Source organism: Kryptolebias marmoratus, linkage group LG18, assembly GCF_001649575.2.
Source record: "Kryptolebias marmoratus isolate JLee-2015 linkage group LG18, ASM164957v2, whole genome shotgun sequence".
Taxonomy (NCBI): Eukaryota; Metazoa; Chordata; class Actinopteri; order Cyprinodontiformes; family Rivulidae; genus Kryptolebias; species Kryptolebias marmoratus.
The window spans coordinates 2,181,553-2,204,644 of NC_051447.1; the positions used below are offsets into that span (position 1 = coordinate 2,181,553).

General features: G+C 41.5%; 1 protein-coding gene and 1 long non-coding RNA gene across 3 annotated transcripts in view; one reads left to right on the forward strand and one right to left on the reverse strand.

Moving 5' to 3' along the window:
• Positions 1-23,092, forward strand: part of szt2 (SZT2 subunit of KICSTOR complex) — a 321,741-nt gene that overhangs the window by 10,858 nt on the left and 287,791 nt on the right. The window lies entirely within an intron of this gene.
• Positions 19,202-23,092, reverse strand: part of LOC112450010 — a 9,180-nt gene continuing 5,289 nt past the window's right edge. For both annotated transcript variants that reach the window (XR_003038573.2, XR_005234406.1), the window contains 2 exons: positions 21,459-21,561; positions 19,202-20,541 (listed from right to left, as the gene is read on the reverse strand). This is a non-coding gene — a long non-coding RNA (uncharacterized LOC112450010). The remainder of the gene's footprint in view (positions 20,542-21,458; positions 21,562-23,092) is intronic.

The window sequence follows — 23,092 nt, forward strand, 5'->3', positions numbered from 1 at the left end:
CCTGAAGAACCCAACAACCCGACCCAATCCTGAAGAACCCAACAACCCGACCCAATCCTGAAGAACCCAACAACCCAGTCATTTATTCAGACTTGTTTCATATCTCCTCCTCCGTGGATCTTCTCAGTGGGAAGTTAAAACTGGACTGATGTGTTATTTACAGCTTTCATTGTTTCCGCTCCTATAAACCACATTTCCCACTGAATGAAGCTGCATGATGAAGATTTTAACTTTAACCGTAGGATTTTATAAACTGTTAGCATTCAGTCAGCAGACGGAGACAATGAGCTGGGAATGTTCTTATATTTGGTGCATCTTAAATTCAGCCAAACAAAAACTGCTGAGCTCCTAAAAACAGGTCTCCTTCATGACAAACAGTAAACTTTATCCAAAGTCTCAGATAGAAGCAGATTAATGATGATTGGTTGGATAATTAAAGAGTTTCCAGGACAGTTTTCCGCATTTGATGAAGTGTAATGTTGTGATTATTTGACACTGAAAGTTTTCTGACTTCATCTATCAGGCGAGAGGAAAATGAACCCAGAGGCTTCTTCAACAAAACAAAAAGCAAAGAAACAAACTAAATGCTCAGAAGAGGAGAAAGACCTGCTCGAGGTGCAGAAAGCAGCCAGACAGCAAACAAGCAGAACATAAAGGCTGGGGCTGATGAGGAACTGGACACAGGTGAGTGATTGTAACCTGGGACAGGTGAGGGTGGGCGGGGCAGGCTGAGGGAGGAAAAGCAAACAAATGAAAACAAATAACTTAGAACCACACGGAACCCATGAAGGAACCAGAAGGACAGATCTCAGAAACAGAACTTCATCAAAAACCAAATAAAAATAAAAAGTAACTCACAGAGAGCAGAGCGGGCTGTTCATCCTGTCTGCAGGGAGTAAAAGGCCTCGCAGTCCTCTGAGGAATGCATATCACCCGCTGCCTTTCACCCAAAGGTTGAACAAAGATAATCTTATGATTCGTGTTTAAATCAAATCTTCTAAATAAAGGTTCAAGATTCAACTGAGGTTTGACCAAAGAGGCTAAAACTCCGTCCTCGTCCTAAAATGACCTCAGCCTGAAACTCGGGCCTGAGGGGCGGCGGGTGACAAACATTTCTTTGAGGAATGTTAGTCCTGTAATTGTCGGGGTTTCTCTGTGCCTCCTGCTGCCTCATTATTTGTCTCTCCACCTGTAGCCTCTTGGCTGTAAGGGTCTCTGGGGGGGGGGACCCACAGCCCGCCGGGTGTCTCGCTGTCCTTTGTGGTGCAGACAAAGCTCCGTCCTGCTGCTCCTCTCCGGTTCTTCAGAGGGACAACGGATCGAGGCGGTGACCCCCAAGGCCAACCTGTCAGCGCTGACGAGCTCGCCTTTCACATCAGAGGAGAAAAAAACCTGTTTGACAAGAGTCCAAATACCAAGACCCTCCTCATCATCTTCATCTGGGAAGCCGAGAGCCGAGGGGGATTTCAGCAGCGCTTTATTTAATCAGGACCAGGAGTTTCTTCTTCAGTGGTGCTTCTCTGAAATTAAACAGAGAGATTACGTTTTCTGCTAAAGAGCGAAGCTGAAATCTGCTGAAGAAGCTGAACAGATGCTGCCAAACAGCCGAAAGAAGCCAAACGCTAACTAAAAGTCAAAAGGACTAGCAAGAAGTTAAAAGTAGCAAAAAGGTAGCTAAAGATTAAAAGTAGACGAGCGATAGCTAAAACCTAAAACTATTAAAATGCTAGTTAAAAGCTAAAAGTAGCAGAACAGCAGCTAAAAGCTAAAAGCAGCAGACAGAAGCAGATTCAATGTTTTTTAAAGGAGTTGAAGAGTTTTTAATGTATTTCTATACAGACAATATTTATAAACAAATATTCTGAAAAGTATAAAAACCAAAAGTCCCAGCAGCCATCAGCTGAACGAGCCGAAGGAACGGCTGAAACGGCACAAAGTCTACAGGAGTTAGATTATAAGAACTTACAGAAAAATAAAGAGCAACAGTGTGATAATTACATGTTAAAAGTTCTGTTTTTTAAAGGTATATTTTAGTTATTTTTGAATCATTGATGTGGTTTTTCTCTTTTATTTCAAACATCTAAGATACATAAAGTTAAAAAATGACTTTTCTTTGACGGTGTCAGGTTGCAGGTTGTGTAAAACAGTCAAATAAAGCGATTAATCTTCAGCCTCCTTGTCTTCATGTAGTTTTTGTTCATTCGGTGTTTGATGCACTTCAAGTTGAGTTCCTGCAGACAGACGGGATTTCAAATCAAAGGGAAATAAATCAGATTGTGTGGAGGAATGTCCCCCAGCTTTAATCCTCTTACTGTCTGTTTTCTCTGCTGACATGTTAACCTGTCAGGGTAACACTAATCCGCCGCTTCAAGCTGCACGGCAGCAGGACCAGACCAGGACCGCCGCCGCAGGAGGAAACCGAGGACAGAAGACAGAAACACGACTGACTGATAATCCTGGAAAACTGAGCTGGGCTTTAACCAAACTAACAAACTGAAGAACTGAATCAGTAAATAACATCTACTGATTAAAAACTGGCAACCAGCAGAACAGCAGCTGAAGCTCAGACCAGAGGAAAAGATCAAATGTTAAAAGCTAAAAGCTAAAATGAGCAAAACTTTAGTTTTCAAAGAGCTCAAAACTATTCCATTAATTTCCACAATAAAAAATGTAAATAAAGTTAAATAATTGAAAGAGTTATGAAAACTAAATCATCATTTTCCTGCTGAAGTAGCTGAAGTAGCTGAACGTCAGCTGAACATCAGCTGAACGTCAGCTGAAGTGGTTTCTGCCTCAGCTTTCAGTCAATGATTCCTGTCTGTGAGTATTTTGCTAACAGACTCAGGCAATTACATGATCGCCCGCCTCCTATTCTTTCCCTTGAGAGAAAACTGATTATATAAAAATATACTTTCGATTTGAACTTTGACCCCGTTGCTTAGTTTCCTTACACAAGTCTGCTCCTCTGAATGAAATCATATCCAGTGTTTAATCAGAGCCGTGGTGCAGACTAAACGCTGGGAGAGGGCTGCATGTTTCAGTGGGAGAGCTGGAAGGAAAAGTCTCTGTGCAGGATTGATGGTGAACTTTGACCTGAGGAGAAGCAGCGCTCCGAGACACACACACCCATCCATAAAGCTCCGGTATCAGCCGACACACATCCACATTCATCCTGAAAGGGAATACTGCAGGTTCCTCTCAGCTTTCCTCCAGTCCTAACACGTCAATCCGCACACGGCAATTAGCTGAACAACCCCCCCACTGCCGAGATTCCCCTTCAATCTACACTGCTCACACACACACACAGACACACCTACACACACACACACACACACACACACACACCGTTACAAACGAGACATTTGCACCATTTTCACACTATGATCACCATTACTCACAAAATTCAAGTTAAACTCTGAATATATTTGTTTTTTTACTTCCTGCCACTGAAAGGCAAAGCTGGGTGATAATGTATTTGCTTGTCTGTTAGTAAAATATGTCATGAACCAGCGGACAGATTTGAATGCAGCGGTCAGAAATCAGTGGATGCTCGTCTGATTTTGGGTTTCAGGTCCTGAGCAGGACAGTCTGATGGGTCACTGAGGACCCGTCATCCTTACAGACTCTGGTTTTTAAATGTCTGATGGTAATTATCTCTCTGTCTTTGTGCACGTGCTGTGAAACGACACAAAGTGGTGGAAATATGAACGGAGCAGCAGCCTACCTGGATCCTTGGCTTCAGGTTATTTACTGTAACTCAGGATTATTTTTAGGTCCAACAAAGTTCCTAATCTGAAGGAATCTGGACAATGAGAGACACTGATCGGCTCCTCTTCCCACAGTCAGTTTAAGCACTTAAATTAAGTTACAGCACAAATTTCAGAGGCCACATTAGAAAAAATAAAGATGTTTTCAGTTTTATAAAAGCTTTAAAACACTTCTCAGCTAAAAGTTGAAGCAAAATGAAAAAAAAAAAACTCAAATTCCTTCAGATTAGGAGCTGAGCTGTTTGGGCTGCAGAGGTGTTGAGTCTTTGGTTTGAGATCATCCAGAGGGTTTCCCATAATCCATCAGCATTCCACACACACACACACACACACACACACTTACACACACACACACACACTACTCAGCCATGAGTGTTGCTCCTCTCAGGGGACAAATCTGAGGGTCATGGAGAACGACGAGGAATTAACAAGTTTGCTTTTTTAAGAGATTGGCTATGACCACACACACACACACAGGCAGCTGCAGGTTGCACACACACACACACACTGACGACTGAGTTTCTGTCTGAAACAAAGAACGGCCTCAGTTCACATCTGAAAGTACAGAATTTGATTTTGATTTTAACCTGTCAGTTTCTTTCTGTTGAGGAAAATCTGAAAAAACACTGAAAGAAAAACTTTACTTTCGACTGCTGCCCACAGCTAGAATTAAAATTAAATTTATTTGAATCGCAGCTGTTCACGACAAGGGTCAGACCAGGAAATTAAAGAAATTCATCCAAAGTTCGAAAGTTTTCTGTCAGAAGTTTGAAAACTAGCATTGCTTGAAAGAATGCATATCGCCCATCTCCTGGCAGGCCAGTGATTTAAACAAAAACCTTGTGTGATCTGTGAATGCTCACAGTTTGTGTTGGGGCTGACTCTCAGCTACTACCACAACATATTTTACCCCATTATCTGTAAAATCGTCAGTTTTCTGTTGGATAAAGTTTATTAGCTGCAGCAACCATCTTGAATCAAGTTGAGTTTGGATAAAACCCGATCAGTACTTTATTGCAAACAGAAATTACATGATCACACACCTGTTTTGACCATGGGTAATAAATACAAACAACTCAAATTCTAAAACTGTTGGGACTTTGACTAAAATGTAAATAAACATAAAATGCAATGATCTGCAAATCCCCCAAATCCACATTTATTAAACAGATCAAATGTCGAAACTAAGAAAAAAGAAATAATTCTGAATCTGACATCATCAACTCGTCTCTCTACAGATGTTCCAGATGTTTCCATTGTGCAGCATCTGTAAACATCTGGGCCTGAGGTTTTCCCATTCTGTCTGTTCAACAGTCCTGTTCTAAAACCTGGACTAATGCACCCCCATACCATCAGAGAGGCAGGCTGACCTTCTCAGTTCTCCTCTTTGGTCCAGAGGAGACACATCTATTCACATCTGGCTTCTTCTTTGCCTGATAGAGCTTTAAGCAGCACGGTGAACTGTGTTTACAGACAGTGTTCCTGAGCAGAACCAGAACCAGAACCTGGTTCTGTGGAAGTGTTCCTGAGCAGAACCAGAACCAGAACCTGGTTTTCATGCAGCGGCCCCTTCCAGTGCTCTGGAAGCTCTGGTTGCTTTGATTTGATTTAAATAATTAAAATTTGACATAAAAAATCTAAATTGTTCCTAAATGCTCCTCCAGATGTTTCTTATTGGAACCACTAACTTTTACAGATGTGTTGCTGCCATCAAATTCAACATTTCATTCCTAGAAATGCTACATTTTCTTAGTTTAAACAGTAGATGTTACTTTGTTCCACTGTGAATAAAATTCATGAGATTTTCAGATCATTGCGTTCTGATTTGATTTACATTTCACACAACATCCCAACTTTTTTGGAATCGGGGCAGCAGCAGCCGCCACAAACTGCCGGTCCAGGAACTAGTTTGGTTAAGTGCATGTTGTAGTAATCTGTAAGTGAACCTTCCGGCGTCCTCGGTAGCTGTGTGAGCGCGGAGCCTCCTAATCAAAGAGGAAAACTTGTATCGAGGCTGAACAGCATCGATCTCTGACCTTGTTGCTGTTTCTGAACATGAAGTGAAACTTAAGTGAATTTAAGAGCAGGGCTGGGAATTGATGGAATAAAATGGCCCTCATCAATATTGATGCTGTTCTGGTAATTAGACTTCGCATCTCCGACTCACAGAGACACACTGAGGGCACTGTGATTGGACAGCAGCCACCGGCAGTGTGTGTGTTAGGACAGACTGAGGGAAACAAGCATTGGACAGCAGCCACTCTGTGTGTGTGTGCACAAATGTAAATGTCTGTGTTTGCATGCAGAATCCTCTTCACTCTGCAGTTAATCTGTGTCGAGCTAATCGCCGGTGTGTGTTTCTGTGTGTGTCCGTCGATGAATGAATCCAGTCGGGTCCATCTGTTTGGCAGCAGAAATGAATGTAGGGCCATCTGTGCTCTCACTGTATGTGTGTGTTTGTGTGTGTGTTCGCGGGTGTGTATGTGTCAGCCCTGAGGTGCAGTGTGTACGAGGCAGAGGTGATAAGAGCATACATCGTCACACACACATACACACACACACTCGCTGTGATCCCAGCTTGTCCTGCAGGAAAGTGAGAGCTCTGCTTTTGGCATCACACAGAGTTGTAGTTAAACGAGTGTTGTTGTGTCGTGGAGTCTGTGTTTGACAAGGACCGCTGACTAAAATACAACACCAGGAAAAATATTTGTTAACGCGGTGATAAAACAGGAGGAAAACGGCACAGAAACGAACCTTTGATGACTGACCACGCCACTCCAGACTTCAGGGAATTCAGGGAAAATTCAGGATACGAGTTTCTGTGTTCGGACAAAAAACTATTTGTTGCCAAAATCCAGAAGCATCTGTAAAAAACTAAATCCAAACCATGATTTAATAATAATTCCTATTTGCTCTGATTAGTTGTTTAGTCATGATCGACCTCCGTTCATGACAGGCAGGCAATCATGTAATCGCCTGCCTGTCATGAACAAAAAGCTCCCAGAAAGCTGTCAATCACCCAGATTCAAGATGGTCGCCACAGCTAGTTGACATTAACCAACACAGACATGTCTACTTTCAGAAATATGGAGCAAACGTTTGGTGTGGTAGTAGCTGAGCCTGATTCTTAACTCAGACTCTGAGCAGAAACAGATCCGTGAGATCTTTGTTTGAAGCGTTGGCGTTTTTTATCCTTTCTGCCCACTCTTCTTTACAGCTGGTGTTCTGGGAACAGTTCCCTTCCCAGGTTGTAATCTGGTCCCCATCAGACCGCTGAGGGGTCCGTAGATCTGCCTGAGGCCCCTGAACTTGAACTGGACCCTGAGCCCCCACGCAGCCCTGGAAGGTCCTCACAAGAACCAGAACTCCAGCAAGTCCTGTGAAGACACACACACGTGCACACACGTGCACACACGTGCACACACACGTTCCCAGCTGGCAGGTCAACAACGGATAAATGATCTCAAGAGTTTATTTTCTCAGTTATTCGAGCTGAAGGAAGGTTTGGATCCACATGACATGAAGTGTGTGTATGTGTGTGTGTGAGGAGAAATGTGTCTTGGAAAATAAACACACACTCAGAGGGTCACATACACACCCAGAAACAGCTGGTTCTTGACAGCTAAAGACATTTATTCCAAAACTCTTTTATTTAGTACATTTACCAAATTAAAAATCTGACCCAAACGTCTCGTTTCTGGAGTTTTTATCACCTGCACACATGAACGTTTGAAAGGAGCTCCAACTCCAGACCAGAGAAATGTATTTTCTGTTTGATACTGAGAGCTGAACGGCTGCTGAATGAGCTAAAACTGAGTTGTTGAAGCTAAAAGAAGCAAAATGCTACATAAAAGGCTAGCCTGTGATGTTTGTTCAGCAGACATTAGCATGTGATGCTAGTTTTAAGCTAACTGACAATGTAAACACATAAAACTATCATTAATAAATAAGAACAACAACATTATGGTTGTGGAGGAGTTGTGGCCCACTCTTCTTTCCAGCGTTGCTTCCGCTCATTGGTTTCTGCTCAGCTCTCTGAGGTTCTGGTTCTGGTTCTGGACCGTTCTGCTGTGTTTGGGATCATTGTCCTGTTTGTCACATCTGACTCCAGAATCAGCCCAAACCATCAGCCCTCCACCACCGTGCTGACAGCTGCAGTGCATTCNTTCTTAGACAGAAGAAGCTTTAACCTTTGACCTTTGACCTGCTGACTGAGGCCTGTAGAGGCTGAGATGGAGCTCACTGCACGGTCTGACCTTCAGGGTGAAGATCAGCAGCTGTCTCCTCTTGTGAATAATCTTTGTCTCTGTAGAATGATGGACTCCAGGTGACCTTTGACCCTTCCCAGATTCATGAGCAGCAGCAGCTGCTCCTCTGAGGTCATTGCTGATGTCTTTCTGCCCTGGCGTTGTGCTAACACACACCTGTAGCTCCTCCTGATGATGACCAGTTCCTCAGCAGCTCCTGATCCTGAACCTCTGAGAAGCTGGAACCAGTTCTTCACTCTCAGCTTTAACTTGTTTTTTTTTTCTCCATATTATCTCGATATATTTTCCTGTTTTAACGTTTCCCACATTTAAATGATGATCAGATCTTTCACTAAGTGACATCCTTGTTTGTTTGTTTTGGAGTCTGATGATGCTGGGAAACAAAGAGCCCTCAACTTTCTGGTTTTGAAGGAGTCTAAAAGTCTAAATGTATATCTTCTATACATCACCAAGGCGCCTGAAACGGAGACAGATGGACAGACGTAACCTTTCAGCCTCCATCTGCAGTTGTCTTCTATGTTTAATCTGATCATATATTCATCTCAGTATATATAGACACGTATAGATGGGTGCAGACTGAGTGCCAGCAGCACCTAGGCCTCCTCCTTTTCCAGACCTCCATCTGTCTCCTCCACCCCCTGCCATGTTTGATTGACAGCCAGGCTTAGGTGGAGATAAGGGGTGCTAAGAGGGAGGGAGTCAAAAAGAGCATATTTGAAAAAGAAAACAGGATACAATGATTTTGAATTTTATTTGGTGCTGTCAATATGGAACATTTAGAGGAAAAAATGTTTTTATTTATGTGAAACTGACCCACAAAGATTTATTCTCCAGGGTTGTAAGAAAAGAACACAAATAAAAACACAGAAAAATCAACAATAGTTGTCATGGCTGAGGAAATTAATAAAACAAAACAAATAAAACTGCACAGACCATGTCTAACATAGTTTTATGTCAAATTTTAATTATTTAAATCAAATCAAAGCAACTAGAGCTTTCAGTACCCTGGAAGGGGCCGCTGCATGAAAACCAGGTTCTGGTTCTGGTTCTGCTCAGGAACACTTCCACAGAACCAGGTTCTGGTTCTGGTTCTGCTCAGGAACTCTGTCTGTAAACACAGTTCACCGTGCTGCTTAAAGCTCTATCAGGCAAAGAAGAAGCCAGATGGGAACAGATGTGTCTCCTCTGGACCAAAGAGGAGAACTGTTCTGAGGTCCAGCCTGCCTCTCTGATGGTATGGGGGTGCATTACTCCAGGTTTTAGAACAGGACTGTTGAACAGACAGAATGGGACAACCTCAGGTCCAGATGTTCACAGACAGAATGGGACAACCTCAGGTCCAGATGCTCACAGACAGAATGGGACAACCTCAGGTCCAGATGTTTACAGACTGATGGCAGAAGAAGAGGAGAGGCTTCCTTGTTTATTGTGAATAAAATATGAGTTTATCAAATAGGAAAATTATTGCATTTTGTGTTTATTTACATTTTTTAAATCCTAACTTTTGGAAATTAAATGTCACTGTATGTAATAAATATTTATAAAATATCAGTTTAAATTTTTGAATGAATTACTGAAATAAATTACTTTTTTGATGATTTTCTAATTCTAATAATGATGAACCTTTATGTTTAAATTCCTGTAATATTTTGATATTATTAATTTCAGTTAATGTTGTGTAAAAATCAGCAGTGTTATATTTGTGTGCTAAATTTAACAAGCAGCCAAACCTCCAAAAACAGATCAAATTAGCCTTAGGTCATGATTGCAGCTTATAGATAATAATTTTCCAAATTATTCAGTAAAGCTTTGATGTCCATATTCATATAGAACATTTTGCCGTGCCGGTGTGTATTTGGTGTTAGGATATTCTTCATATTTGTGTTTACGGTCGTTCTCCAGGAAACATGTTCCCACGGCTGAGAGGAAGAACAGAGCTTAAGGTCCAAATCAGCCCTTCACAGCTCAGCCCCTAACGCGACCTTTAAGGAGTCCAATCAAATATATTTGAGCACTTTTCTCAGGTTTAAAATCATACAAAGCTACAGTTCTGTTCCTGCTTCCAAACAAAACAAGCCGGCCTTTCTTCTGCCAGCAGCTCTGTCGAGCAAACGAGGAGAAATAAGCGGTTGTTTCTGGGCTGATTGACTGCGATTCTGTCTTAAAGCAGGAGAGAACACATTCACACCTCTGCACACAATGCTTTTTCTCTGTTCATGGCTTTACCGAGAAGCTCAGCAACCTCAGACTTGTCATTCAGTGAGATCTGAGAAAAACAGCCAGCCAGATGGCTGAGTTACAGGTGGATAAAAAGGAACGCAGTGTTGTAACAGAATACAAAATGCTTTGCAACAACAACCTTAAACATAGTAAATACCAGCCTTAATAACAAGTTTGTGTAAGAGTAATGATTGGGTTTTTATGCTTTTGCACCTTTAATGAGTTTTAAATTCAAAACAATTAAAAAAACTAAAAAACTTCCTGCAGAACTTCTGGTGCGTTTATTTGTTAGCACTCAGAAACAGACAACAAATTCTAAATGGCCGCCACAGCTACCTTTGTAGACACAGAAATGGAAAAAACTCAGTCAACTGGAGAGATACTGAGCTGAAATTTGGAGATCACAAGTTTCATTTTACAGGTTTCTACATTTCTACATTCTACTTTATGAAGGACAGATTCTTCTGAAATCTCCCCACTTCCTGATTTTATTGGCAGATTGTGGAAGTTTATAAGTAACTGTTTGCTTTCTGGGGAGGTTTGAGAGAAAAACAATGAGATCGATGATGGCGCACACAAACTTTTAGTTAAAAAAAATCAGTTAACCACAAACAGAATCACTGAACTGAATGAATCCATCCTGTTTAATAAACAATACAAGGCAGACGTCCGTCACATTATTTTATTAGGCTCCACATCAACACAGCTGAGTTCCGCCTCTTTTGGTTCCACGGCGCTCGCCTCATTTCTGAAAGCTCACGTCTGTGGGGGACGAGGCTCCAACAGCAGCATAAAGACGGACCGGTCTGTGTAGACATTTTATGGAAACGTTCAGTGAAAGACACTTTTAAAGTAATCAGCTGTAGAGGCACCTAGTCATTACTTTCTGAGAGTTTCATCCAAATCTGTTCAGTGGTTCATGAGATTTTTCAAAGAACACAAAAATTTAAGCGAACTTTCCATTCAGTCCTAATTATATCACCATGAAAACTTAAAACACAACTAAAATAATACCACGCATCATGTGGCCAAGCATTAAAGCTTGTTAAGGTATACAAGAAAACCTGTTCAGAGGTGGAAGTTAAAGGAGATGCATTCAAGGCTGGGAACAAGTGATTGTCAGGAAAACATAAAGATTCATCTGTTTTCAGTAAGGTAAAACACAGGTAATCATGACTAAAATAAAATAAAATGTTTATCTCCCGGTAGCAACAAAAGAAATGTTTTGATATGTGTTCAGAGGAAGAAGAGGAGCAGGAAGGAGGTGAGGATGTAGGAAGTGAAGGAGGTATATTTATCAGAGTGACAGATTGTGCTCATGTATTTGTGTCTCTCCATATCTGTCAGCTACCATCTACACCTTTACTGACAGACGAGATTGAAGAGGAGGCGGAAATATTTTTATTAACCTCTGTCATCTCAAACTTCCCTTTTTTTCTGGCTTGATGCAGAACCAGGCTGGTGTTTGGCTGCATGAAGCTCACAAATCAGCAGAGGAAGAAAACTTTATTATCTTATTTCAATAAAACACACAGATCCTGCAGAATCTCAACTTTATTTCAATAAAACACACAGATCCTGCAGAATCTCAACTTTATTTCAATAAAACACACAGATCCTGCAGAATCTCAACTTTATTTCAATAAAACACACAGATCCTGCAGAATCTCAGACTTCCTGTCATCTCTAATCAGACCTTCGATGGTCAGGAGGATTCAGTCAGAGGGTCCGAGGATTCAGAGGAACAGGAAGAGGACTCAACCTGGAGTTTCAAAATAAAGCTCATAGATACGCTTGAAAATAAGAGCCTGGTTTGGTGATAGCTTGAATTTACCCAAAGTAAGTCCAACATTTCTTTAAGCTTTATGGAATAAAAGTGTTGGATGTTGGAGTTTCAGGTAGTCAGACATATTTACCTGTTTATCTACCCGACCCTCGCCAACCTTAAAATCTTAGTCAGTTTTTTGTTTTTCTGTGTCTAAAAGGCACTTAGCATGAATCATAGCCACACTCCGTTAGACGGTCACACAAACAGCCCAACAAGGGTTACCCCTCACTTCTGACAACACGAGACAGGAAGTACCACCAAAATCAAAGCCTGGACTGTGCTTCGAGTCATCTTATCAGACATTGTCACTTTTGTAAAATCGATGACTCATTATTAATGCGCGGCTCATTATGTGTGACTCATTGTGCTGTCTGATAACAGAAAAAAAAAATACACTGGGATGTGTTATTATAGTTTCTAGGAGTACAGACTGGAGATCCCTGGCAGTGTTAGTACACGATAGAGTAAATATTTGTATCATATATGAGAACACTTCATGTTTCACCACTACGTCCAAAGAGTTTCAGCTTTTTGTTAAACTGTTCTGGGATCAGATTATAATGACTGCATGTTTTTATCCATCTCAGATCTTTATGTTGACACCGGCTCATTTTGTCAAACATGTTTCATTTTTTACATTACTTTGCAAAGAGCTTCAGCGCCTCACACATGTGCTGAGACAGACACGTGCTGCACCAACGACTTCGATCCGGCTGCAGTTACGTCCCAGGGTTAATAATGGAGCTGTCACGCTGACGTGCATACCTGTGTGTGTGTGTGTGTGTGTGTGTGTGTGTGCCATTAATAGCTTGCCAGCTGTCATTACAGATGAGAAGTTTGTGTCAAGAGAGTGGACTTTAAATGCTCCTTGTCAACTTGTTCCAACATAATGACTTTCCAGCAGAGAGAGTGTGTGTGTGTGTGTGTGTGTGTTAGCATACGTTAGCATTTGTTTCCCCAGGTGTCCACCTGATGCAGTTTGTTCTTCATTTCCCAGCAGAACTCTCTCAGAACCACAGCACAACATCTGCCCAACACACAGGTCCAGTAACTTCAGTCAGATTTGCTGTTTTACATTTTTAAACTATGACTTCTCCTTTTATTAAAACAACAACATGATAATATGTGTTTTCTAAATGCCTAACATGTTGTAACTGATGTAAAATGATTTCTGCTCTTAAAGCTGTGGAATCATGGCTGTAATGAAACGATCAGCTCAGCTCCTTCTTCATCACAAGAGAAACGCTGAGTCAGCAATCACACCGCCGTTTTCCTGATTTTGGTTTTAATTTTTTATTTTCTGTACGTTCTTTGAACTCTAACTCGTGCAGACTTTGAGCTTTTTTTAACCCTTCATACATCAAAACGTTCAGCTGATGACTTTTGTTTTCTGCAACATTTATACTTTTAAAAATATTAACTTTATTTACAAATATTTCCCTACAGAAACACATGGAGATCTCTTCAGATATCTTTGAAATCGCTTCTTGTTTTGTTTTTGTCATTTTATGCAACTTTTTAGCTCTTACTTTAAGCTTTTAGGTCGCCTCTTGCATTTATTTATTTTATTTTTACTTGCACATGATAACATACAAAATAAAAACATATTGCAGGAAAAGGCAAACACTTTACGGACATTTTAGCTCATGTTTTGCTCGTTTTAGCTAACCTTTTGTTACTTTTATGCTAGTTTTGGCTTAGCTTGCATTTAGTTACATTTAGCTTTTAGCAGCTGTTCTGCTACTTTCAGCTCGTGTTTTACTGGGAGAAACAATCAGCTGAAAAATTAGTATTTTCTGATTATTAGATGATCTGAACTATCCCTTTAAAGTCATCTCCGCCTGTCTGATTCAGACTAGATCCGACCAAAACAAACTGTTGGTTTCAGGTTTTTCTTTTTATAATTCGGAGACTCAGAATCTGTTTATTTTGAGCCACTTTCAGGGTAAAAATGAGTATTTCTGTCCAAGAGAAATGACAAAGTTTCTGATCTTTGGTGGACAAACCTTTTAAGATGGCCTTTGGAGGAGTTGAAAGGGATCTACTCTTCATCAGAGAGCTGCCGTACTGAGGGAATCAGAACTGTGACCTCCAGCAGCAGTAGGGCCAGCTAATGCTTCCCTGTCAGTCCATTTGAGCAGCAGCTCGTCTAAACCCTTTGACTCCTTTTGTGGAGTCCCACTGAGCCAGGACCAGCCAGTGTCAAAGTAAGCCATCAGCCCGATGAATAGCCTGCAGCCTTTTCTTTTCTGCGACTATTAAGAAAGACCACGCTGAAATATTATTATTCTCCTGTACTGAAATATGTCAGATTAAACCGTTACTTTGGCTGAGCCATACACAAAAGACACAAACACTAAAGTGCTTTAAAGCCCGATTTTCTGAATGCATTTGAACTTTTTTGAAATATTATATTAAAACATTTTTTAACCTGCCCAGAAACATGACAGCTTAAATCATCACCTTTGGTTGGAAAAAAAGAAAGCAGAAAAGAAAGAAAAGGCACAGATGTGCTGTCGAGATTTGTGACGCTTTGCAGATATAATTCAGATTTCTGAATCCCCCACCAGCAGCACATTGTACGGCTCCACATCCCAAATTAACCCAGCCTCACAGATTGGAGTTTAACATCCACACACCAGTTCATTTAAACATTTAACGAGTTAACTCAAGATAAAAAAATAACTTTGACAACATCTGCATGTTACGGCAGCGTCGATTTAACTTTAAAACAAAAACGTTCGTTAAAAACTGGGTAAGCATTAACGAGGGTTTCAATCAGACAAAACTATTCAGTTATTAAATGACAAACTCCTCAAATCAGTCAAAATCTAATGAAAAATGTAAAAGTTTGAGTCAGAAGATAATAAAATAAATGTTTCTGTGTGAACGCTGAGAGCTGAATGGGAACTTGAATGAACTTTTAAAGATAAACGAGGAAAACAGGAGCTTAAAGCTCAGCTGACCCATAGAAACACGAACATGCCTACATCTAGATTAAAATCTGACGTGGTAGTAGCTGAGAGTCCTCCCGACTCACGACATCATGCATAACGTTGCTTCAGGGTGTGACCACTTCAACAGTCTTTTATAAATCTCTGGCTGTGAGAGGTGGCGGGCGATATGCATTCAAGCTTGAATCTTTCCTTTAGTTTCATCAGAGAAGCACAGAAGTGAAAGATGTACTTTTTAACCACGGCTGCCTAATAGAATAACTTCTCTGGCAGCTAATGAAGGTTTTTAGGGAACATTTTGCACGGTAAAAATCACCAGTCCCCGCTGTCTCTTTGTTCAACGAGGTTTTATTGAAAACCTCGAGTGCAGCTGGGTACTCAGGAACAAGCCGGCCGGCGCCATCAGTTGATCAGCCACAAATCTCACCTTGTTTTCAGCTGCACACGCAGACACCACTTACCTGCCGGAGCCTCTCACTGTCATTTTGCACTTTTAAATTGCCAGGCTGCAGCAATAGCAGGCTTTGTTCTTTAAAGCGCCGCACACGTGTTTTTATTTTCAGCTTCCAAAAGCTTTTCAGAACGACAAACAATTTTTCTGTCACCTCCCAACCTGCCGCTGAGGTGTGACATTCATGAGAAGTTCTTTCTCTGATAAATCGTCGGGAAAACAGGAGGATTTTTTTTAATTGAGGAGATGCTTGTGGGACTGAAAAGTCCACACCTGTTTCAGTAATTATAAATGAAAACCAATTAGATAATGACACGAGCACACAGGATTCATTCTAAATGACCACAGGAGTCAAAATGACCACACGGATCAGATGGAGACAGGATAATTACTGGATTTTTGGAAAGATTTTCTTGTCTCTTTGACCTTTTAAAGAAAGTAAGAAGTAATATTTTTAGACTGATTTAGATGTTGTGATAAAGACGTGTGACTGAAGAAGGCTGTTGAGAAGCCGTGTAATCACGTACAGTAATTTCAGGCGTTGGTGTGTGTCTGTTAGCAAAATATCTTGTGAACCGCAGGATAGATTTCAATGAAACTATCAGAAAGTAATCAGTGGATTCATCTCTACAACTGATTATCTTTCAACATTAACACAACCCAAGATGGCCGCCACAGCTAATCAAACTTAGTAGCTGAGACTGATCCCAACACTAGCTCTGAGCATCAACAGGTCAGGTGAGATGCTGCTGGATGTGAAGAGAAATCATGATCTTATTTTTTAATATTTGACCAAAGTAGCTTTAACTTCTCAACATAAAATGACTTTAGTCTAAATCTGAAATTCATGAAAAAACACATCTGAGCTGATTAAATTGATTTCAGGTTAATTGGATCACAGGTAAATGAACTTGAATCAAACATTTGTTTTTGATTTAAGGACTCTAACGTGATTTTCTTCACTGTTATAATAAAAACTGGTCTGAACTGAATTAAGTGGAACCAGCAGGAGGAGATGTGAACTAATGTTCTGGACTAATTACCTGGACCGGGTCGGTCCTCGTGTGCCGGTGGTACCACCATCAGTCATGAGAGAAAACACTTCAGGTCTTTTTCTGCTTCTTATCCTCGTCTTGGTCTAAAAACATCAACACTGATAAAAAACAAACTGGTCCAAATCTGCCGATGAAACCCTGAGTGTGGGTCCGATGTGGGAGGAGCTACGCTGAAATAATGTGCACGGCTTCAAAAGCTAAATTAATTAAGGCACGATTTTCAAAAATCACCCGAGCAGCAGAGGTATTCACGGATGTCTCTGAGTAAAAAAGATTTAAACATGTTTATTTTGTTGTGATATTTTAAAGTCAGATTATCTGAACGTTTCTCTTCAGTGAAACGTTGGTTCTGATTGTTTTAGAACTGATCGGACCCACTGTGGTCACTTCCTGTGTGTCAGTCTCAGGACAACAGTTCTGGTTCATTAGATTCAGACTTTCTGACGGTGAACAGATGACAGCTGCAGCGGTTTACTGCCGGTTCAAATCTGGAGTCTTTGCTCTGAAACAGAAACTCAGACAGAAGATTTACATGTTCTCCACACACCGTCAGAGAGATACACACCGTCTGAAAGAAGCCAGCAGACTGTCTCAGATCTTAGCTGGGTCACAGTCTCCCATCCTGAGAGAAACCTGCACCAGAACCAGAACCAGAACCAGAACCGGGCTCAGGGCGGGTGGCCGTCTGCCTCGACTGGCTGGGCTTTGAGAGAGAGACAAACAGGAAGTGGTTCAGGTGCGGTTCCTATAGTAAAAAATGAAATAAAAACATGGAGAACAGAGCGAGTAAAGACAGCAGCAGAGAGAGGACATGTGGACAGTTTGTCCTTCAGCAGCAGAGAGAGGACATGTGGACAGTTTGTCCTTCAGCAGCAGAGAGAGGACATGTGGACAGTTTGTCCTCCAGCAGCAGAGTGAAGACATGTGGACAGTTTGTCCTCCAGCAGCAGAGTGAAGACATGTGGACAGTTTGTCCTCAGGAAACCCAAACCAGCCCCAACCGTAGGATTTATCAAACAGGAAAGTCTTAAACCTTGTCTGAACTGGAAGCTCCGCCTCCTGTTCTACTGTTAGAACCTCTAGGAACCACAAGGAAACCTGCAGACTGACAGCTCTGTTAGGAAAATATAAAACAATAAGATCTTTAATATGAGACTGATAAAACAAAGACGGACAGCCTCAGCTGCTGGTCCTAATATTTATGTCAAAACTGTGTTTTTAACGATCATCTTTAAATCTGAATTAGTTCATGGAAATCACCTCAAGACCCTTCAACTGTTGTTTCACGACCCACAGCGGGGTCCCAACCCCAACTTTGAACCACTGCTCCACTCAGTCCTTTCACCGTCCGAGTTTGGTCCTGTTGGGCCGTACTTCAGGAACCAAAAACACTAGCAGGACTCTGGGTTCTAATGGAGGTTCTGAACTCACACCGCCCCCTAGAGGCCGAAGAGTGAAGGCTCCGTGTTTCAGGAGGGTTTTATTTCACATTCAAACATTTTCTTCTGTTTCATGGCTGAAGGGCCTTTTACTCCTGTTTTCTTGGAAGCTCCTTCTCTCCCTCTTTCCTCCCCCCTCTGCTCCCCCCTCTCCCCTCTCTCATCTTGGTTGGGGGTCCGTATTGTCCCCCCTCTCGGCACCCTGTGGGAACAGCTTCTCTGTTTGTTGACCAATAGGAGCAATTCAGCCCGGCATTTTTTTTTAAAGAAAGCCACCACAAAAGCCCCCATCCACTACATCCACACCAACCTACCCTGCAGCCCCCCCACCCCCACCCCCCACTGAGGCCCTCTGAGTTTGTTTAAGAGATTGAGGGTCTAAGAAGGACAGAAAGGGAGAGGGGACAGAGAGAAAGCGTCCACCCATTAAGGTAATTATATAGAGCCTGTGTTCCTGTTAGGGGCCTTAATTGATGTTAATGTTTGCCTAATTGGGGGATTGGAGGAATGGGGGGGGGACCTCAAAAGGTCCCTCTTCGTCACAAGGAGCCCTCTTCAGGCCTCCTCACATCTTCTCGCTCTGTCGTTCACACCTTCCCTACAATAGCTGTCACCTCCAGCTTTCTCACATTACCTTTTCTTAACATCCTCCTCACCTCCTCACCCCCTCACCAGCAGCCCGTCCACCTCTCCTCCCTGTCCTCGCTGTCCTCGCTGTCCTCACTGTCCTCCCTGTCCTCACCCCTCGGAGCAGGGGTCCAAACACAGAGCGTGAAACTCAACGAGCAACGTGCTGAATTTATCCGTTTATTTGTTCTTCACAGATAAAATTAATAATCAAACTTCTAATCTTTAACTTTACTAAAATTATCAATGAAACCTTTAAAAATTTCCCATCAAGAGCTGTTTTTTATTTCTCACTGAAAATGTTTTTTGACACTTAAAGACGAGGTGGAGGTATAAAGTTGCTCGTTTTAGGCTTTAATTAATCAGATAATCTGAACATTTCATCACTTCATGACCTGATTAATGAAATAAAGATACACCTAAAAAAAACAATAAAACTAAATAAACTAAATATAAAACAATAAAAGGCAGAAAAATCATTAATTAAAATTAGAACAATGATTTATTATCAGCAAGAAAATATACATAAAACAGCAAAATAATAAATGAAATAATATAATAAAATAAAAAGATTTAAATGTCATGTATTTTAAAAGATTTTTTTTGCTTTCTGTAAATTTTTATCATTTCTTAAAAAAGACTGAATTTCTAAAGTTTAATTTAGTAATTTTCAAACACTCATTTCTTTTTTCTTTTTTGTTGGTTTTTGATTTTATATAACTGTAAACGTTTTAGAATTTATTCCAACCAATCAGAAGCTGGAGTTTAATTTCTGTTTCTCAGGGTTGATGACAGGCGAATAAGAAAATAAAACATTAAAAATATCATAAAACATTTGATTTTACTTACACACCAAAGGCTTTTTTAATTAAAACAATTTGCCTAAAATAAATCTTAAAGTAATAAATTTGAAAAAGTTTTACTTTGTTTCAGGAATTATATGTTTTTGTAAATAAATGTTGGTTTCTGCTGTTTGAATCAAGTCTTTTAATCGTTACACTAATAATGACCAAATTAACTAATGATTCGTAACAAACACAACATTATTTATTGTTATTTTATATTTCTAATCCCACATCAGAGTTAGTTGGTGCAGAAATAAAAGTTATTACTCATTAATTACTCCTGATACTGTCCATGATTCATCCCAGGTTTATCATTTCTGTCTAAAACTTTCATTTTACAGAAACTAACTGAACCAAATCCAACAAAACAGATCAGAACAAACTCAGTCCAGCAGAAAAAGGCAAAAGGAAGTCTGAGTTAAATAAACTACAAGGAACCTGAAGCTTTCCCAGCTGCAGATTCTGGAGACGTGTTTTCACAACCAGAAATATTCTGGAGCAAAATGGGTCGAGCACACAAGAGAAGGGACATGATGCAGAAAGTATGCTGTGCAAATTGTCGTGTTTTGTTAACAACAAGCTGAAGAGGGGGAGTTTCCTGCTGCGCTCCAGAGGATTACCTACTTACTTCACACATGGGCTCTGAGATTTATTGGACTCCTTCGTAGGTGGCTGGCATCGTTCAGCAGCCGGTTTATTATAACTTTACCTCTCTGTCTCTTTCCTTCTTCATTTATCTGGATGTTGGGGAACCATTCTGATGGGAAAGGGTCGACGGGAACAAAACCTTCAGGGATGAGAAGAGAAGCGAAGCCGCTGTCACTGGGCTGCAACTGCTGGAGACGAGTTGGCAAAATGTCTCAAATTGTTCTCAGGGGTTCACAATTTCCTGCCATGAGTCACAGAGGCTCTCAGACTTGTTGCTTGAATTGATTTTTCAACATGTTCAAAAAGAATTGTGGCACAAATTTTCTCAAAATAGCTGCAGAGTCATCATGGGCATCTGGAAGCTTTCTCTCACCCATCTCAGTGTTATAGCCTGCGCCTCCAACCCTTCCTGACTCCTGCAAGAAGAAAACACCCGAGGCTGCAGCCCCAGATGTCCAGGTCTGAAAAACACACTGAGGAATAATAATTATTTAAAACATGCTTCAGATCTGCATACCTTCATTTCTAAAGATTGAATCCTAAATGTGGGACAGCAGCTGAGGTGGGTAGAAACTGATCTAAGGAGGGTTTATAATGTGCACAACCTAAAATACAGTTTTACAAGCTGCACACACAAAAATAAAACTGGTTGTGCTAAATGTGGCTACAAACACTTAAAATTCACTGAAATTAAAAATCTGCTGATTTTCTTGCAGTTTTGAGCAGCCAGCTCATCCCCAGCAGTGAGATATTAGCTTTAACATGGTTGGAATGATGCTACACTATTACCCATTCAGAAAATTAGACATCTGACAGAAACCTGGAAGCTGAAGTCAGAAAAAAGACCAGCTTCCCCAAAGGACAACCCCAGAACAAGTTTTAAGATCCTTCATTGAGAACTCATTGGGAACATGGAAGACAACTGTAGAGGCCAATTCATAACCAGAAACACAAGTCAGCATCAAATGCAGCATATACCGAGGTGATGCTCTGTCTCCACTCCTGTTCTTCATGAGCCTGAACCTCCATCATCACAGATAGAGGCTGTGGATACGGTTCAGATCCCCTGCTGGTATAACAATCTGTCCAAAGGAGGAGATAGAAGCCTCTGACATCAAGACATGAAAGCTCCTCACGATGCATGGAGGGTTTCACTCGGTGCTGTGACCCCAAACTGGAAGAGAGGCTCCAACAGATCCCAGGAACAACCTCAGAGATCTCTGTCCAGAAGAACAGCTGAGATACTGAACAGAACCCTGAAGCTCCCTCAGGTGTATATCACACCTGAATACATCTTACATCTTCCATCCGGCTTCATAGTTCAGACCTAAAGACATCCATCCATTTTCTTTTTACCTGTTCGTCCTTTCCAGGTCTCAGGGCAGCTGAGGTTTATCTCCAGCAGTCACGGCTGAGGCAGGTCTTCACCCTGGATGGGTCAGAAGTCCATCACAGAGGCCTAAAGACAGATGAAATCATTTATATGAAGTTTCTATGGACCACATCAGATAAATATTCTAAAATACATTTATCAATTTCAGTTCAATTCTACATTTATTTAGTTTTAGAGCCACGTCATATCAGTGGGACTGTACGTCAGCTTCAGGTGAGTCAGTCAGAAACTAGAACAGATCTGTCCCAAGTAACCCAAGTTAAGGCCAGAGATCAATCCAGACCTCAGGATAATTCAAAGATGAAACCATTCTGACCAGCATCGAAACAGAAAATCTAGATCAAAACTACCCAAAGTAAGGCCAAACTAAAACACACAACAACAAACAAACACATCCGTCTTCCTCCAAACAAACAAAGTAAACTGAGTTGATCCAGATGAACTTGAGCTAACTGACAGCAGCCATTGTGCCGCAATGACATGCTGCTCTGACACAAACTGACAGCGATTGTTGGTTTGTGCAAGCCTTGATGATGATGATGATGATGATGGCAGAGGGTGAAAGGCACCGTCAGCCTCCTCTGTTCTCCCGTCATCTCCACCACCAGCAATAGCAGCCACTGCCGCCGCCACCAGGCCTCGCGCTAATTACAGCTACATCTGTCTTTCTGGGTTTTTTCTTCTTCTTCTTCTCCTCTCTGTTGTCTGCTGAACAAATAGTTGGCGCTACGTCCCTCCCCTCCTCCGTCTCCTCTCTTTACTCCCCCTGACACCTTTCTGCATGTCCTCACAGCTGGAGGCAGTGTCAGCGCTGCTCTATTATGGATTGGATTTGCATGTTTTTGTGTGTGAGAGAGGAAGCGTTTGGTATTAAACACTGGTGCATTTTTCTATGTTCCCACATTCTCTCTGTGTTTCTTTATGCTAATGAGGAATCTCTGAGCTGCTAGCCATGAAGGAGCTGCCGGATAATAACCCCGTAAAACAAACAGCTGCAAACCAACAAACCAATTATCTCTGTTTTTGTTTTTCCAAGCCCACGGAAATTACAAGACGGCGAAGAAAGAGGAGCGTGTTTTTACCAACACTGGAACCCGGAGTGACCCGATGTATACCTCCCCTCTCTTTCTCTCCCCTTTAAATTTACCCATCATTCCCATAGAGGGGGCCGAGGGGATCGACAGACGACGACATGGGCGTAAAAAAAAAAGCTGAGAAAAAATGACAGCATGACAAATAACCTTCAACGCTTTCTGCCCACAAATTCAAGCGCAGACACAGAAAACGCCTCTAAAGTATGTCCTGCAGCCAAATGAGACACCTGTCCAAACCTCTAAAGACCTTTTGTATCTTTCACAAATTCTCCGCGCTGCGTTCTAATTGGCTCGCCGGCCTGTGTGTTAGCGTGCACGGCGTGCACGGCATGCCCGGCTGCCAGGAAGGTAAAATAGGCAGGCGGGGGAGCTGAATAGAAATTTGATTGTGTTGCTGTCAAGCGCTCCCACATGAACTCCCCTTTTCTTTCTCCACCCAGAAAGAGAGAGGAGAAGTGTGAAGGGAGAGTAGGGGGATAAGGAGGAGTGTGTGTGTGTGTGGG